This window comes from Phoca vitulina, unplaced genomic scaffold (genome assembly GCF_004348235.1).
Source record: "Phoca vitulina isolate PV1807 unplaced genomic scaffold, GSC_HSeal_1.0 scaffold41, whole genome shotgun sequence".
Classification (NCBI taxonomy): domain Eukaryota; kingdom Metazoa; phylum Chordata; class Mammalia; order Carnivora; family Phocidae; genus Phoca; species Phoca vitulina.
In genome coordinates, this window is record NW_022589744.1 from 14,392,973 (window position 1) to 14,409,770 (window position 16,798).

General features: G+C 54.9%; 1 protein-coding gene across 3 annotated transcripts in view; it reads right to left on the reverse strand.

The window, feature by feature from the left end:
* The window catches only part of RBFOX3 (RNA binding fox-1 homolog 3), a 413,554-nt gene that overhangs the window by 345,212 nt on the left and 51,544 nt on the right, over positions 1–16,798 (reverse strand). The window contains exon 1 of one of the 3 annotated variants that reach the window (XM_032429502.1): positions 459–558. The exons of the other annotated variants lie outside the window; for them this stretch is intronic. The gene's annotated coding sequence lies outside the window, so the exon portion shown is untranslated. Of the gene's footprint in view, positions 1–458; positions 559–16,798 lie in introns of those variants that run through there. 3 annotated transcript variants of the gene reach the window in all.

Here is a 16,798-nt window from a genome sequence, read left to right on the forward strand (position 1 = left end):
GCCCCGTGCAGCCGGGCCCCGCATCCAAGAGTATAAAGGACTCTCCCTCCTCAAAGCCCACTCCTCTAGCTACAAGTTCCTGACTCTGTGAGCTGACATCGGGGCGCAAAGCCCTGTGGGGCCACCTGCTACGAACTAAATGTGTGTGTCCCCCCAGAGTCACGAGTACTTGCCACTGGGGCCTTTGGGGGGTGACTGGGTCCTGAGGGGGAGCCCGGGCGCACCCACTGAGGGGGTCAGTGCCCGTATAGGAAGAGATGGTATCTCTCCACCAGGGGAGGACACAGCAAGAAGGCTGCCAGCCAGGCAGAGGGCCATCCCCAGATACCAAATCTGCAGGCACCTTGACCTTGGACTTCCCAGCACCGCGAGAAATCCATGTTTGTTGTTTAAGCCGCCCTGTCTATGGTATTCTTGTTACAGCAGCCCACGCTGGCTGAGACACCCCCGTACGTTACCTTTTATGCATCTGTTCCCTCCAACTATTTTCAGGATACATTTTGGTGCCTTAAGAGATCTTCTGTCATCTTGAAGTAAAGTCTTCCCACCCAGACACAAACGCACGCGCACGCACGCACACACGTACCCGTGTGCGCGCACACACACCACCTCCTTCCCTGAGAGGTTCTGGGGTTCGCCTCGGGAATGTTGGAGCTCATCTACAGTAAAGAAGAGAATCATCGGTTGGTGTTTATCCGAAAGAGGAGACACTACATAGTTCCTTGAGTGACAGTTCCCTCGGTCTTGAGAAGAATCTCTGGCAACCCTGCTCACACATCCAGATCCCACCTGCTCCTGGAAGCCATGTGACATGGCAGCTCCCCAGCTGACCTCTGTGCACCCCAACCCCTGCCAGCATCCCCCCGACATTACTTTCTGGGCACAGGTGTTATCTCTCATTAAACGTTGAGTGCTTGAGGCCAAGAACTGTCTCTTACATGTTTCTGCATCCCCGCACCCCCGAGAAGAGTGACTGATAGAAAGCGCTCAGCAAACGTTTGAGCCAGTGATGGGGGCTTGTGAAGAGGAAGGAGTAACCCTAACCCTCTCACTCATTCACAGTGAGACTGTGTTCTTCAAACCCCTCCACTCGGGGAAGCTGGGACGTCATCACTGGAAGACTTCCAACTGCGTGCACCTCGGGGACAGAGATGGAACCCAGACACTGATGTTGGAGGTGACCGAGCAAAGAGACCCAGGGACAGGAGCTTCATCCCTCTGGGGCTGTGGGAATCGGGGGCAGAGCGGCATCCTATCTTTGTGTCTCCCACATCCTGCAGTAACTGATTTCCAGACACAGAAGTAACAGGTTGTAATAAAAAGTTTAAATGTTTTATCCAGCAGCAATTCCACTGTTGGGTACAGATCCAAAATAAGTGAAGTAGGAGCTTGAGATATTTACAAACCACGTTCACGGCAGCACTATTCCCAGTAGCCAAGAGGAGGAAGCAATGCTATGTCCATTGACTGGTGAACAGATGAGCGAAATGTGGTTCATCTACACAATGGAATAGTATTCTGCCCTAAAGAGAAAGTTCTGACACCTGCTACAGATGGACGGACCCCAAGGACATGATGCTGAGTGATGTCAGTCGGGCACAAAAGGACCAATACTGTAGGATTCCACTTATATGAGGCCCTTAGAGTTGTCAGATTCACAGAGTCAGGAAGTAGGATGGGGGGGGGGGGTTGCTGGAGGCTGGGGGAGGGGATGGGGAGTTGGTGTTTAATGGGGAACAGAGTTTCAGTTTGGGACAATGACATTCTGGGGCTGATGGTCGCACAACAATGCGGATGTGCTTGAGGCCATTGAACTGTGTACTAGAAATGGTGGAAAAAGTAAATTTTATGTTATGTGTATTTTACCAGAATTTTTTATAAGTCTGAATGTGGTCGAGCATGACAGGAGGTGTGAACAGGCCCCACCAGACCCCGCTGGGGTCCCACGTGTTCAGAGGGCTGGAACTGGGTTGGGAGTTAGGAAAGGCCATTCTGTGCTCTCAGAGATGTCCCCAGATGTTGGCACTGATGCGCCCTTGGCTCTTCTCCCACGCCCTTAGTGCCCCAGCACAGCTGCAACAGAAAGACCATGGCCTGGGGGCTTACAAACAACACACCCTGATTTCTCACAGTGGTGGGGGCTGGGAGTCCGAGATCCGGACACTGGCTCAGCCAGAGTTCACTGATGGCCCTGTTCTCGCTGCGTCCTCACAGGGCGGAGGGGTGAGGGAACTCCCCGGGGTCCCTTACATAAGGACACCAGCCCCACTGGGAGGTGACCTGTCACCTCCCAATACCATTACCGTGGGGTTACGACTTCAGCGTATGAATTGGGGGTTGATCCCACTCAGTCCATCACATTTTGGTCAAAAGACCGAAGTTCTCATCACTGACTTTGTCTCTCCGGAGTCTGGTGCCCCCGAGAGCTGATGAGAGGTGTGACCAAGGAATGCACTCACTCATTCGACTGGGAGCCGCTGAGCCCTGGGCCGAGGCCCAAATGTCGGGAGCACGACCAGGGAGGAGACAGCTGCTGGCCAGCAGGGCAAGAAAGTCTGGAGAGCACGCGGATCAAACACAACTGATGAAATACACAAGTGATCCAAGTCAGGCTGCCCGAACCCGCGGTGCTTGTTGAGTGCCCTTTGTCTGGGAAGGACCAACCAAGTCCAGCATCTGGACAGCTCGCCTCCCACGGTCTCCACAGCCTGACCTTCCCCCTCCCCTCCTGGCCTCAGGGCCACCAAATAAACGGCCAGGCACACCTAAGGGGTCACAGGGCTGTACCCCTCGAGCGCAGAAGGCATCCTGGGGCAAAAGGCTGGGACCTGAGTCCTGCTCTTGTGACCCCTTGATGCTTTGCCCTTCTGGGCCTCAGTTTCCCCATCGTTAAAACCAGGGAGTTGGACTGAACGATCCCCAGACCCCCATTCTGTGATCAGGGACCTTCCACCCCTTTTCCAGGGAGGGGAACTCAGAATTCCAGAGAGTTCTGGGCTGATACAACGGTTCTGCTCTCCATTTGGATAAAAGCGAGTTTGACAGAAAGTACTGCATAAAGCAACATTCGGGCAGACGAACTGCGGGTTCAGAGCCCTCTCCCTAGAACCAGGATTTACAGCCAGTCTCAGCCTGAGGCTGGCACGCACGTTCCTGTGCATCTAATGGAGCCTCCTCTCTGCCCGAGCTCCGCGCCCCAGCCTCCCAGACAGAGACGACAAAACACCTCCGCTCTCAAGGCCAGCACGGAGCCTCGCCCTGGACTTCCAGGCAGCAACACCCCAGAAATGTGCAGCAAAAGCCCCCTCCCCAGACGTCCACTGCTAGTGGGGGATGGCCGCTTCCCAGCCCCAGCGGCACACAGGACGCCCATCTGAGACCGCTGCCACCTGCAGGTGACCGCCTCTGCCGGGGAGCCACCGTGAGGGCAGTCCCAGTTTGCCTGGTGCCTCAGAGCAGAGAAGCCCCCCACAGAATGCCCCCAGGCACCACGTGCTGAGGATCTACGCAGACACGGATAACAAGGATTCCTGCACGTAAGCGCCTGCCATGGCACCTCAAGAATGTTCTTCCGGTGGCTAAGCATGGAAAGGGCCTAATCAGCCTTACCGGGCGCCCCGTAAGTCAGGGTTTCTCAACCTCGGCACTACGGACATTTGGGGGTGCATCATTCCCTAAGGTAGGGTCCGTCCTGGGCACTGTAAGGTGCAGCATCCCTGACCTCTGCCCCTCGAGATGCCAGAGCGCCACCACCATCCCCCAAGCCACAGCAATCGAAGATGTCTCCAGACACTGCCAGATGTCCCTGGGGGGACTAGATCGCCCCCGGATGATGCAGCCATAAAGCTGAGTGCCGGGTGCGTCAGGAGGGGGAGCCGCTGGGCCGCCACGAATGCGGGGAGCCAGGAAACAAGGACCGCCCCGCCCACCACACTCCGCAGCCCCTGGTCATGCTGACTCAGATTCGCCAAGTTCCAGATGAGTTTCCCAGAAAGGGAGACCACTGTCCTCATTTCCAGGACAGTGACTCCCAGCCTTCCCGGAGGGGCCGTGCCCTGCCCCATGGAGCTGTGCTGCGCGTGCTCCCAGCCAAAAGGGCAGAACCCCCTGCGCCTCTGCCGTTCTTTTAATCACACAGGTGTCTGTCGAGCTGAAGTTCTTGTATTTGCCGGCAGCTCCCTGTCTGGAGGCACTTGGCTGGGCTTCTGTGGGAAGTGCATTATCATATCAATCATTATCGATTTTCTAAGCTTGGATTTTTGTAATGGGAATCTCTTTTCTTGTCTGAGTATATACCAAGTGTATAAATTTCAAATCAAGAGGTGAAAACTCATTTTTACTTAGATTTTTGACACAATCTCTTGAGATAACTGGCAAAACACTGGGTCTGTCCCCCACTCAAGATGGACACTGCTGACCTGCAGCTGGTAGAAAAGCCCAAGGAGTGGCTGGACTCATTAGGACACTCCAGCTGCTGAAACACCGGCCTTCACACCTCACGTCCATCAAGGCTGGCGACGCTCGAAGGCTGGCCTCCATGCAGGAGTTGAGGCCGCAGCTGCCGCCAGGCCGGGGCTCTGCTGTCTTGTAGCTCCCGACATCCTCCAGCCACCATCAGGCACGGGGCTGCACCCCCCCCACTCGATCCCTTGCCCAGGAGTGACAGGCATCACTGCCACCCACAGTCCCTCAGGAGGAGCCAGTCCCGTGGCCCTCGGAGTACGGGGGCCGGGGAGTGCGGCCCCCGGCAGCATCTTCAGCCACGACTCGGCACCACGAAGGAACATCCCCCCAGTGGTCAGCCAGCTGCCTCGGTCGGTGGGTCAGTGGGCAGCACTCACATGGCTGGTAATGAGGCCAGCCGCGTCCACAACACTGGACCGTGGCATTGAGCCAAGTGACTTCCTTCCCCAAGGAAGTGGCCCCAGGACTTTCATCCATATGTTTGTCACCTTCCCCAGGGACAAAGCCCCAGGAGTTACATGCGCACTATCCTCATCGCCTCGTCAACAGGCACTAACCACACGATCCAGGAGAGCGGCCTAGGTGCCCAGCCCAGAGGGGGCCCCCAGCACCACTACCGACCCGGGTCGCAAAAGCAGCGTCTGCCCTGCCCAGAGTGCAGGCTGGTCACAGCAGAGGACACTGGGAGAGGCAAACGGCAAGGCAGCGGAGCTGGGAGGGAGGGGAGGGGAGGGGCAGTTCTGTCTGGCTAAACCAGGGCCCAGTGGCTGCTCGCGAGTGGACACTGCCTCCCTGCAGGGCCCTGCCGCCCCTGCACGTATGACGCAAGGGTCATGGCCCAGGAGAACCGAGCATGCCTTGTCCTCTGCAGAGGAGGGCTCTGTGCACGTAGGGACTCACCTCCACGTGACACCGCGCAGCCCCTCCCACCAGCGCACCGCAGCCGGCAAGGCCCCGGGCTGCAGGGGGACCGGACACAGGAGGACCCACCGCTGGCAGATTCGCGGGGTGCCTGCCCGCCCCACCGCCAGTGGCCATCCCGAGGTCAGGTATCCCCCCTCCATCTTGGGCATCCTGCGTCCGCCCTCTCCTCCCCCTGCAGGATCACGTCTTCTCTCACCCCCACTCCTGGCTAGTTCTATGTGCGAGTCTGCCCCTCCTCCTGGTGCCCCATCTGCACCTGGGGACTCGGAGAGCTCACACCACCTCCTTCCCGCCAGGACCGTCAAGCCAGCTTGCTGGCAACCGTGACTTCTTTTTTGTCTTTTTTCCCCGCAATTGCCCTTCTGGGAGAGAGAAGAAAAGCCAGGTCTTGTGGGAACACCCATCCTGCCATCGCATATATAAAACCCATCAGCCCTGAAGCCTTAACGCAAGGCAGGACACCGCGGGGAGGGCACCTCGCACCTGGGCCTGGTGGTGCTGCTGGGCCGCCAGATCTGCATTTTGTCCTCTCCCCGCCCTGCCCCTTCCTCCAGCTCAGTCTCTCTCACTTCTATTTTCGTGGTGGATCAGTGTGCCTCTGTTTCCCAACCCAGGGCTTACGTATGTGTATTTCTATACATTGCTGCCGCCGCAGAGGCTTCTGAGCCATGCAAATGGCACCTTATGCAGATCTAGGACTCCTCCATCTGCTTCCGATGTTCCCCACTTCCCCTTAATAACCTGTTTTAGGGGAAGTGGTACATGCAGCAGATGATACAACTTTATTTTTGTAAACCCAGTTGGTCCTGGAGTGCTGGCAGTCACAATAATAGAGGGGTGTGCCTGTTACTGCCTCTCAGTGAGCTTGCCCCCAGCAGCACCCCGCTCAAACAGGCCAGGAGGGGCTCCAAGGAGAAGGGGAGGGGTGCGTAGGGCCCAGGCCAAGCGGCACACGGAACCCTGGCCCCACTTCTGCCTGCTCAGTGTTTGCTTCGGGTTGAATTGTGTCCTCCCCACAACTTAAAAAAAAAAAAAAATACAATGAAGTCCTACCCCTTGGTACCTCGGAATGCAACCTTATTTAAAAATAGAGTTTTCGCAAGTAAGATGTAAGTTCAGAGCAGGTCATGTTGGAGTAGGGTGGGCATCCAATCCACTTTGACGGTGTTCTTACAAGACGAAGAGAGGACACACAGACGCACAGGGAGGAGGCTGGAGTGAGGGGGCCACAAGCCACAGAGCCCCCACGGACCGCTGGCAGCCACAAGGAGCCACGAGGGGTGAGGAGAGGGCTTCTCTAGAGATTTCAGAGGGAGTGGGGTCCTACTGACACCTCCCCACTGCAGGCTCTGTCCCTTGCTGCACACAGGGTGATGTCCCCTACACCTCTCCTTCCCACCTGAGCCTTTATAGGCAGAGGTTGTCTATTTCTGCTACCCACTGTGCCCTCAGCCCTGCCTTGGGGCCTCAGGGCAGGTGCTCAACAGGTACCTGGCAGGATGAAGGCAAGTGGGCTAACTCAGGTAGCACAGTGAGCAGGTGCAGGTGGGCATGAACACATCACTCAGTGCCAACCCCATCCTACTTCTTCTAAGACCTCATGTAAACCCCAAGGACACTCTTGCCAACAAAGCTCACTTTCACTCCCGTGAAGGGTGGGCCCAGGATTTCAGGCACTGATTTTTCAATTTCCTCCGAGTCTATAGTTATTTCAAAATAAAAAGCCTTAAAGAAAAAAAAAAAAAGCCCATTTTCTTTTTGTTTTGACAAGATGCTACAAAGCCCAGCAAGAGTCTGCCCCTTCCTGTCCCATCACCTGGCCCCCAGGTGGCCCTGAGCCTGAGATTCGGGAAGCGAAGTCTGACTCCCAGTAAGAGGTGAAGAGAAGCCAGAGAGTTGTCACTTAGAACCTACCTTTTCAACAGCCATGACACCAGCTCTCTAGCTCACAGGAGAGGCTCAGGGATGCCCAGTGGGGGAGTGGGGGTGGGCCAGCTGGCCACCAGTGAGGTGCCCAGTGCTGGAGGTGGCCGATGCCGAAGTGCACAAGGTGGTGGGCACCACGGTGCCTGAGAAAGGGAGGTGGGGGCTTAGTGTAAAGTCAAGGGGAGGCAAGTGGCCACAGACCTGGTAGAGGACCCAAGTCTGTGCAAGAGGAGGGACCTCGCATCCGAGACAGTGAACTAGACTTTCAGACACCCCCCTGCAGGAGATGCTGGTGAACATCAGGGGCATTCCCAGTGCAGGGAAGAGGGCGAAAGGGACAGAGAGCCAGAACACAGTTCATCCCCAACAGGAGGGAGACGGGCATCCCTGGGAACTCTGGAACAGGGTGGCAAGCTAAACCCAGATCACCACCTGTTTCTGCAAATCGTGTTGCTGGAACTCAGCCATGTTCGTTCTTTATGTCTGATCTGTGGCAGCTTTCATGCCCACATCTGAGTGCAGTTGCCGCGACAGAGACCTTCTGGCCCTAAAAGATTGACTACCTGGCCCTTGATAGGACAGGTTTGCAAAGCCCCGCTCTAAACATCTTAACTGTACGGAGGCTAGTCTGAACTTATACAAAGCCTGGGGAGGGGGATTTTTTTAATGGGAGGCCAAGACATTGCGTGCACCCCGTGGAGAGGAGGAACGAGCCAGCAGTGTCTGTTACCCACCCCCAGGAGAAACTTCAGCGACAAAGTCAGGGCACCTGGCAAACCCAGGAAGCCAAGCTAGGGCACCTGCACCCATGACCTGATTCAGACCTGTGTTTCAGGGGAGGGAACGTGCCACCGAGTGGCAGAATGCTCCTGACGTGATTCAGGACAGGAAGCCAAACGAAGAGAATTCCAGAATAAAGATAAAAATCCAAGTGGCCAGGGGCGCCTGGGTGGCTCAGTCGGTTAGGCATCTGCCTTTGGCTCCGGTCATGATCCCGGGGTCCTGGGATGAAGCCCCACATCGAGCTCCCTGCTCAGCAGGGAGTCTGCTTCTCCCTCTGCCTCTGCCTCTGCCCCTCCCCCCCGGTTTGCACTTTCTCTCTGAGAGAAAGAAATAGAATCTTAAAAAAAAAAGAAAAAATCCAAGTGACCAAAACACCCTTAAGTCAAAATCAAAGTTAGGGAGAAACTGACATGTACAACCCATTAACCAAGCGGCTGGCAAGGGTGACTGGTCAATGCCCATCTGGGGACCCCTGCTCCATGGGTTCTTGCCCTGGGCGTCCCACGGTCCCAACCACAGAGCCGGCCTAGACCCATTGGCTGAATCCCACTCTGTTGTTCTCCTGTCCACAGCCCTCTGTCTGCAAGGGGCAGGGGTCGAGGGCTCTGGCCCTCTGCCCTTGGGTCTTGTGCATGCAGAAGGCCAGCAGCCTGTCCTGCCATGGAGGCTGAGACAAGCCATTGCTCTGTGTGCCTATTTCACGGAGGGGGAGGTGGCATCTCCCGACACCCTATCCCTCACCCTGTCGTCACCCCGGCCCTCAGCTCTCCGTGAACACAGCCCCCTAGCACTCACCCTCCCAACACCGTGGACACGTCCAGCCCTGCACCAGGGTATGAAATGTCTGTGGACTGGAACCAACCCTGCCTTCCCCAGCTTCATGCCTCAGCCCAGCACACAGCACTTGCTCACCTGGGCCTGAGTTGCCAATATTTTATTTTGAGGTTGTGATGGAACCCTACCCATGAAATTCAGCACCAAGAGGCAAGCCAGCCCTGCAAGTCAGCCCTGCAACCCAGGGCAGGAAAGACCAGGGTGGATGGTGGTCTGTCCCAGGGGCTCACCCATTCATATAATCATTCCGTGTGTGGGCCCCAGGGCTTCAGACACAACCCTCGGGGTATAATGCCCAGATAGGTAATTACAGCACAGTGCACCCTAGTGAGGTGTGTGCAAAGGGCAGGGGGACCCAGAGGCTGGGGCCTTTCTGAGCTTGGGGAGCAGCTCCTCCAAAGGCATTTGCATTTCAAGAGAGGGTCCATTTCTCAGGGGCAGACTCCAAGCAGCAAGGGGGTTTGGTAGTGGAGCTGTCTGCGTTGGGAGGTGGGGAGGGGAGCTGGACTTAGCAGGCTCTTGGGGAGAGGAAGAAAGAACCAGCATGCTCCTCCCCAGCAGGTGAGCACAGACAAGCACCATTGTCGTTTCCAAGACCCCAGACCCTATTTCTCAGTCCTCACCAGGCTGCGCTTGCCTCTAGGGGAAGGGGTTTCTGCTGCCAGCTCGCCGTCCTGCGCAGGGGCCGGGTGGGACAGGCGAGGAGGCTGCGGCGCGGGCGGGGGAGGGAGGCACAGGCGAGCAGGTGGGCCGGGGGCTGGCGGCTGCCATGCTCCACACCAGCATTCCCCTCATCACAGGCAGTTTCGCTTTAGAGCAACCAGTGAAGGACAAGCACCCTGTAAATTTAGAACGCGTGATGGCTGGCTGCTTTGGTATTCAGTTTCGCGCACGGGGTGGGGGAGGAGAAGGGAAGACCCACTGGGAGCCGCACCATCACATTCCAGCCCACGTAGGAGCTCGCAGAAGGGAACGTCTTTCCCCAAAGTAAAAAGGTAACAGGCCCCTGAGGCCCAGTCCTGACCCCAGCCCTAAGGGCACCCCCTTCACCACTCCTTCCACCAGCATCCCCACCAAGGGGACCTCAGCCCCCACCCCTGCGCCCCCCCTTCCCTTTCTCACATTTGGCTAAAAATAAAGCCCCTTTTGGCAGCAAATACACCCAGTTTCCCCAGAACATAAGCTTCCCGGGAATCTAGAAAAGGGAATAGCTCTACCTCTCATGGAGCCCAGATGGATTCCTGAAAATTTGTGTCAAACCAATTTCTGTAAATCCTATCATGTTCTCAGTGATTCACCTTCATCTCAGAAATGCTGGCCAGCTGCTTGCCTGACCAGCAACCCTCCACCGGTGATGGGCTTGAGCAAACACCCATTCAAGCGGGTCCTCATGTGATCTGAACAATCACGGCCGGACTTTGCTGTGTCAGGGCTTGAGTTTCCAGCAAGCAGGGCAGACCCGATGTAAATGCTACAGTGCTCGGCTGGGCACTTCCTTAGACCGCGCCTGATTTCTTTCAGAAAGGTATCACCAGGACTACCCCCTTGCCTCTCATCAGCTTCCCCCAGCTCCCCTCCAAGTGGCTCTGTGCCGTGTAAGGGATCTGAGAGCAGCAAAGGAGTTGGGGAGGGCAAAGGAGGGCAGGCTCAGTTTCTTTGCTGTGACGTCCTAAAGGCAGGGTGGGGAGGGCCTGCAGCAAAGCCAGGCTGGACTGTGCACGGCCCTTGGCCAGCCCAGAGGGAGGGGAGGCAGGGGCCAGCATGAGCAGACCTCGGTGTGGGAAGACAGCCTCTCGATGCAGGACAGAAGCAGAAGCAAAGCTCGGGCAGGGAGGCTGGAGACAGTGCTGGTGCTGAGCACATGGAGAGAAGTGGGCATATCCAAGGTCCAAAGCCAGTGGACTGGGCAGCAGACTACCTCTGGGGGGTTAGAAGAGAGGGAGGTGGCTTAGGTCAGTGATGGGGGCCCACACTTTCAGGAGAGTAGGGATCCTCCTCCTGCTCCTGGAGCTGCCTTACAGGACAGACCAGCCAGGAACAACCCTGGGGCCCTGGCCTCTGTTCCCCATCTTTATGATGCTGGAAAGGGGGTACAGGGCACAGTCATGGCTTTGCTGCCTTGTCCAGAGGGGGCTACTGTCAAATCACCTGCACGATAACCTGGAATCCTGGGACACGAGCAAGGCTGTAGGAACCCATTCCTGCTTCCACCCTTCTTTTATCAGGTGACTATTAAAAATTGTGTGTGTGGGGCACCTGGGTGGCTCAGTTGGTTAAGCAACTGCCTTCGGCTCAGGTCATGATCCTGGAGTCCCGGGATCGAGTCCCGCATCGGGCTCCCTGCTCAGCGGGGAGTCTGCTTCTCCCTCTGATCCTCCCCCTCTCATGCTCTCTGTCTCCCATTCTGTCTCTCAGAAAAATAAAAAAAAAAAAAAAAAAAAAAAAAAAAAAATTGTGTGTGTGTGTGTGTGTGTGTGTGTGTGTGTGTGTGTGTCTGGGAAAGGGTGACTCCTACTGAAATAGCTCTGAGCACTCCGGAGTTGAACGTCAACTGACACACAGAAGCTCTACCCACGGGCCCCACTGGTGTACATTTTGGGGGGTCCCCAACCAGATTACACATTCCTTAAAGAAAGAGGATGGAGGGGCGCCTGGGTGGCTCAGTCGGTTAAGCCACTGCCTTCAGCTCAGGTCATGATCCCAGCATCCTGGGATCGAGCCCCACGTCCGGCTCCCTGCTCAGGGGAGACCCTGCTTCTCCCTCTCTCTCTGCCTGCCGCCCTGCCTACTTGTGCTCTGTCTCTCTGTCAAATAAATAAATAAAATCTTTAAAAAAAAAAAAAGAAAAGAAAAGAAAGAGGATGGATATTGGCTCAGCACCCGCTGTGTTGCGCGCCCCACGCGAGACACCTGACCCTCCTTACGTCATTAATTTCACAGCATCACCCCCGTTTTCCAGATGAAGGAGGCTGAGGCTCAGAGGGGTGGCTAAGAACCAGTCGGTAGGGGAGCTGGGGTCCCACCGGCCATGCTATTTCTACTCTACTGCGCACCCTCTGCCCTTTGTTTCCCTTGTAGGACAACCTCAGGATGGGACAGACGGAGCTCTCCATCCTCCCCACCAGGGAGCTCTCCATCCTCCCTACCCACTGGTGGGCACCGGGAACCAAGCCCTCCTCCCAGCAACCAGAAACGAACGGCTTCCAGGCTTCCCACATCCTCCTGAGGCCACGCCCTCGGGCACGCCCCCTGGACAGCTCAGGCCACGCCCAGACACGCCTGGACCACTAGACCACGCCCCTCCAGACATGCCCCCAGCACTCCCATTGACTGGCTTGGACACGGGGGAGGACTAGAGGCGCAGTCAGAGAGAACAGTCATAAACCCACCTGCCAGGAAGCGGTCTGGGGTCACTTCCACACTAGAGAAAATCAGCATCAGCTCTGCCCAGCCCGGGGTCCCAGGGGAAGGGCAGCTCTGGCTGTGTGGTCCTGGGGGACGCCGGGGTGAGCATGGGACCTGAACAGCACAGGAGGGCCCCCCACCCTCTGCTCCCCCTCTGGTCAAGGAGTCTGAGCAGCCCTTGGCAAGATCCATGGTTATAATTTTGTCCTTATAATAAAAGTAATACATATTTACTGCAGAAAATTTAGAAACTACACATATGCAAAAAGAAGAAAATTTAAAATAACCCATAATCCCACTAACCCGAAATAACTCCTGTTAACATTTTCAGCATATATACCCTCCCAGACTTTCCTATGCATAGAACATATATTTTTGGTACCAAGTGGGATCATACTGTACATTCCATTTTGTAACTTTTTTCCATTTAACTGTGTCTTCTACCAAATCACTAAGTATCCTTCTACAACATCATTTTTTAATAGCTGAATTAGCCAAAGAATAGTTGGCTGAGCACAGGAGAAGGAAATTTTACAACACGGAACATTGCAATTAAGCATTAAATAGGAAAACATCCTTTGTAAACAAATCAGCTATACGATTACAGAAAAATATGATTAAAAAAAAAACCTTTTTTTCCTCTTTAATCCAAATTCTGCAATATCAAAAAACCAAGAATGTCCTCTGATTTCAGGACATGACACTCAAAAGACAGCTCCTAGGGCTGGTGATGTCTTCAGAAGGGAACAGCGTCAAAGTTCTGAAGGGCTGACCTCCCCTCTACTGCAGGTGTTATGGTCTGAGCGTGTGTGCTCCCCCCACCCCCAAATTCACCCGGTAAAGCTCTAACTCTCAGTGTGAGGGTACTTGGAGACGGCACTTTGGGAGGTGATCAGCTTAGATGAGGTCGTGAGGGTGGGTTCCCCCCCCGCCCCAGGTGGGATTAGTGCCCTTGTAAGATGAAACACCAGAGTGCTGCCTCTCTCCACCATGTGAGGACCCAGCCAGCCAACGTTGGTCCACAAGCCAGAAAGGAGCTCCCCACTTGACCTCAGAGTTCCAGCCTCTGGAACTTTCTGTCGTGCTGGCCCGGCAGACTAAGGCCTCAGGGAAGATGTCTGAGATAGTTTTGACATTGATGTTGTAGTCAGCTGGCCTTTGTCATGCTGTTCCCCGGGGGAGAGACCCACAGCTGGCACATAGAGAGGTGGGAAGAGTGAGGAACAGGAACCCAAGAACATCCCACAGGACTCACATCTGCTCTGCCAAGAAGGAGGCACGACAAGGTGGGAGCCGGGCCGGGTCTACTGGGAGGCAGAGGCTTTCTGCTGGTTTCATGGTGACAACAGAGATGAAGTATGAAGTCCCCGGAGATGGCCCCACAGGGACACTCATGGGACGAGGCTTGGGCCAAGCGGCTTAGGCTCCCCACCCACAGGCTTGACCATGTTTGCAGACCCAAGACTGCACTCGATCGTCAAAGCATGAAGGTGGCCCACATGTAAAAAGCACCCGGAGGTGAATAAGAAAAGAACTCCACAGCAACACAGGCAAAGGAAATGAACAGATAGTTCATAGGAGTCAAAATGCAAATGATCAAACATTTTAAGAAATAATAACAAGCAATATCGGCATGGCTGTAAGATGAAGGATTTCCACATAGGACGGAGGGATCTGTAAATAGTGTCAACTCTTTAAAGCAACCCAACTGTAGTTGTTAAAATTTAATATATACGTACCTTTTGTCCCGATACTTCTACCTGAGATTTTCTCCAAAAAGGCAGAAAGTACCAGGAACAACATGCGTGCACCGAGTGTGTCGTGTGAGCAAAGGGGAAGGGTCAGGAGGGGTACTTCCACCTGTTAGCAGAGGTCAGAGGTCACCCCAGGAGCTGGATTTGGGGAGGAGCCAAGCAGACTGTTCATTTCACTTTAGACGCTTCTGTCCTGGAAGAGCTAATACAATGAATAAGTCATGGCTTTTATAATTCTTGTGACTGAATTTTTTAAATGACTAGGAAAATGATTTTGAAATAAAGACTTTCTATCTCCCGTGCAGGTAGGGCTGCCAACACAGGATGCCCAGTTAAGTACGAATTTCAGAAGAGTTTTAATGTAAGTATGTCCTGTGAGGTATTTGGCACATACTCATACAAAAAATTCTTTGTTGTTCATCTGAAATTCAAATTTAACTGGGTGTCCCAGGTTTATCTGGCAAACCTAATTACAGGGGAAGGAGAAAGGAAGAACAAACACCCCAAATCTGTGCAAGCCAAACCTAAACCCCTTTCCTCCAGCTGCCGTGAAAACCTGCCACATCCATGATGATGTTTGCTCCGAGTGATCGTGCACACTCGTGCACGTGCACACGTTCCGATCATCACTGGCCACCCTCTAAGAGAACACTCTTTGACTTGGATCTCGTTTTGACTTGCACATGCTGATGTTCAGTACGGTTCCTATCTGAGAGTCAGGATGTCTCCAAACTCGCCCTGCTGGGGAGACGTGAGCGCCTACAGCGGGATCTGGCCTTTCGGATTCTCTGTCCGAGCCTGGCGCCGCAGGGCACATGGAAGGCAGTCAGCAAACTCGGGGAGATAAATGAACAGAGCACCAGTGCACCGTGGAGGGAGGCTGGCACCCCCTCTTCAAGGCATGTGGCATCCAGCTTCTGGACAGTTTGCTATGCAGGGTCACGCCCCACTTCCTAGCCAAGGTCAGCATCTTGTGACCTTCTCCTGCTGCCAGGAGCTCCTTCTGTCTTCCTCTTCCCCGGCGCCGAACACGGCGCACCAAACCTCATACAGAGCAGTGCAAGATGCTGCTTCCAGAGGCAGCCTACCTATACTTGGATCTCATTTTCCGTTACTCCTTGGCTGTCACAGTGAGGTGACCAGGGCTAAGGATAGGAGGCTGGAGCCGGGGCGACTCTGGCCAGGCCGTAGGTTGCTCCTAGAGCTTGGGTGCCCCCTAGCCGCACAGGCAGTGGCCAGGTGGGTGCTCTTGAAGGGATTCCTAAGCCTTTCTGGGTTTGGGGTCAGTTGTGTCCCCTGCCCTCCTACTCAGCGTGTGCCACGTGGACCCCACTTTAGAGCACCCACCCGTGCCCGCAGCCGGAGAACGGGACCACTGGCCATGGAAAGTTCCGGGCCCTCTGCTCAGGTGTGCCTGGGGAGCTGCCGAAGCCGAAGCCGCAGACGAGACATTAGCATTACAACCCACACTGATCTTTGTCAATTACGTTGTCGTGTTTGAGCTCTAACCAGCTTTAAATTGAATCAGGACGAAATCATCAGAATAAAAAGAGCCCAAGCCCCAGCCTTTCAATTCCAGCGCTGGGAAAAAAAAAAAAAAAAAAGTTATACATTTCATAATGGCCTTCTACCCCATAATGAACAGGAAAAATAAATTAGATTCCAAGCTAAGGGTATATTTATGCAATTTCATTATGTGCCCATGAGCAAGCCTGGTTTTCACCAAGATAAAAATGAGCTCTCAGAAACACTCGCACTAAATAAATGGAGTGATTTAACAGCTTAACAGGGAGCGTGGAAGAGGAAGTGAAGGACAGTGTCAAAAATGGGAAAATAAAAATAAGAGGGTCTTACGACACGCCCGTCTGCGCCGGCGGCGTCTGGGGCCTCGGCCCTGGGCGCGGTGAGTCCGCCTGGCCTCTTGAGGCAGCCGCCCTGTTCTCTGCGCTCCAGGTCCTCCCGAGACCAGGAACAGCAGAGGGGACGCGGGTCCTCCTGCTAGACCCCGGAGCCCGTCAGCAGAAACCCGGCCCCCAGGGCCCCAGGCAGGCCCCCGCCGTCCTCCATTCCTAGAGCTCCCCCCAGCTTTGCAGGAGAAACTCAGGCTTGCTCCAAAAGTTCCTCTGGGTTCTCTCTTTTGCCTCCATGTCAGGCTCCCGGGTGCTCGAGTGTGGCACTTCCTGCCGTCGTGGGGCCCTGCCCACAGGTTTCCTCCAGAGCCGCCACGCACCTTAGCATTTCTTTCTCCAGAAACAAAAACATGTTCTCTGCTACCTTCAAACCCTCCGTGCCTGTACTTTTTTTTTTTTTTAGTGTACAATGCTTGAGACCTCTCTGTGAGAGGCTTTTTATAAGCTCCCTTGTGAAGGTTGGCAAAATAATGGGTTTATTTTTTTTAATGGATATTTACAAAGCTGGAGGGTGTTTCCCCGAAAACTCCCATGGTGTCTAGCTGGGACAAACTTGGAGACAGACAGCTGGGGACCTCTCACAAAGGCAGCTGCTCTGACTTCCTGAGCTGCCCCGTCTACACTGGAAAGGGGTTCCCTCACGCTGTGAACACAGCACAGGAGGAAGGCCGTCAACTCCTGCAGGGTCAGTCTGGGGCACCTCAGGAGGGACCTCTGTCTTCACGGAGAAGGAGACCAAGGCTGGGAGAGATCGGGGACATCCCAGCTCACAACAGCCTGCCCAACATTAATATCATG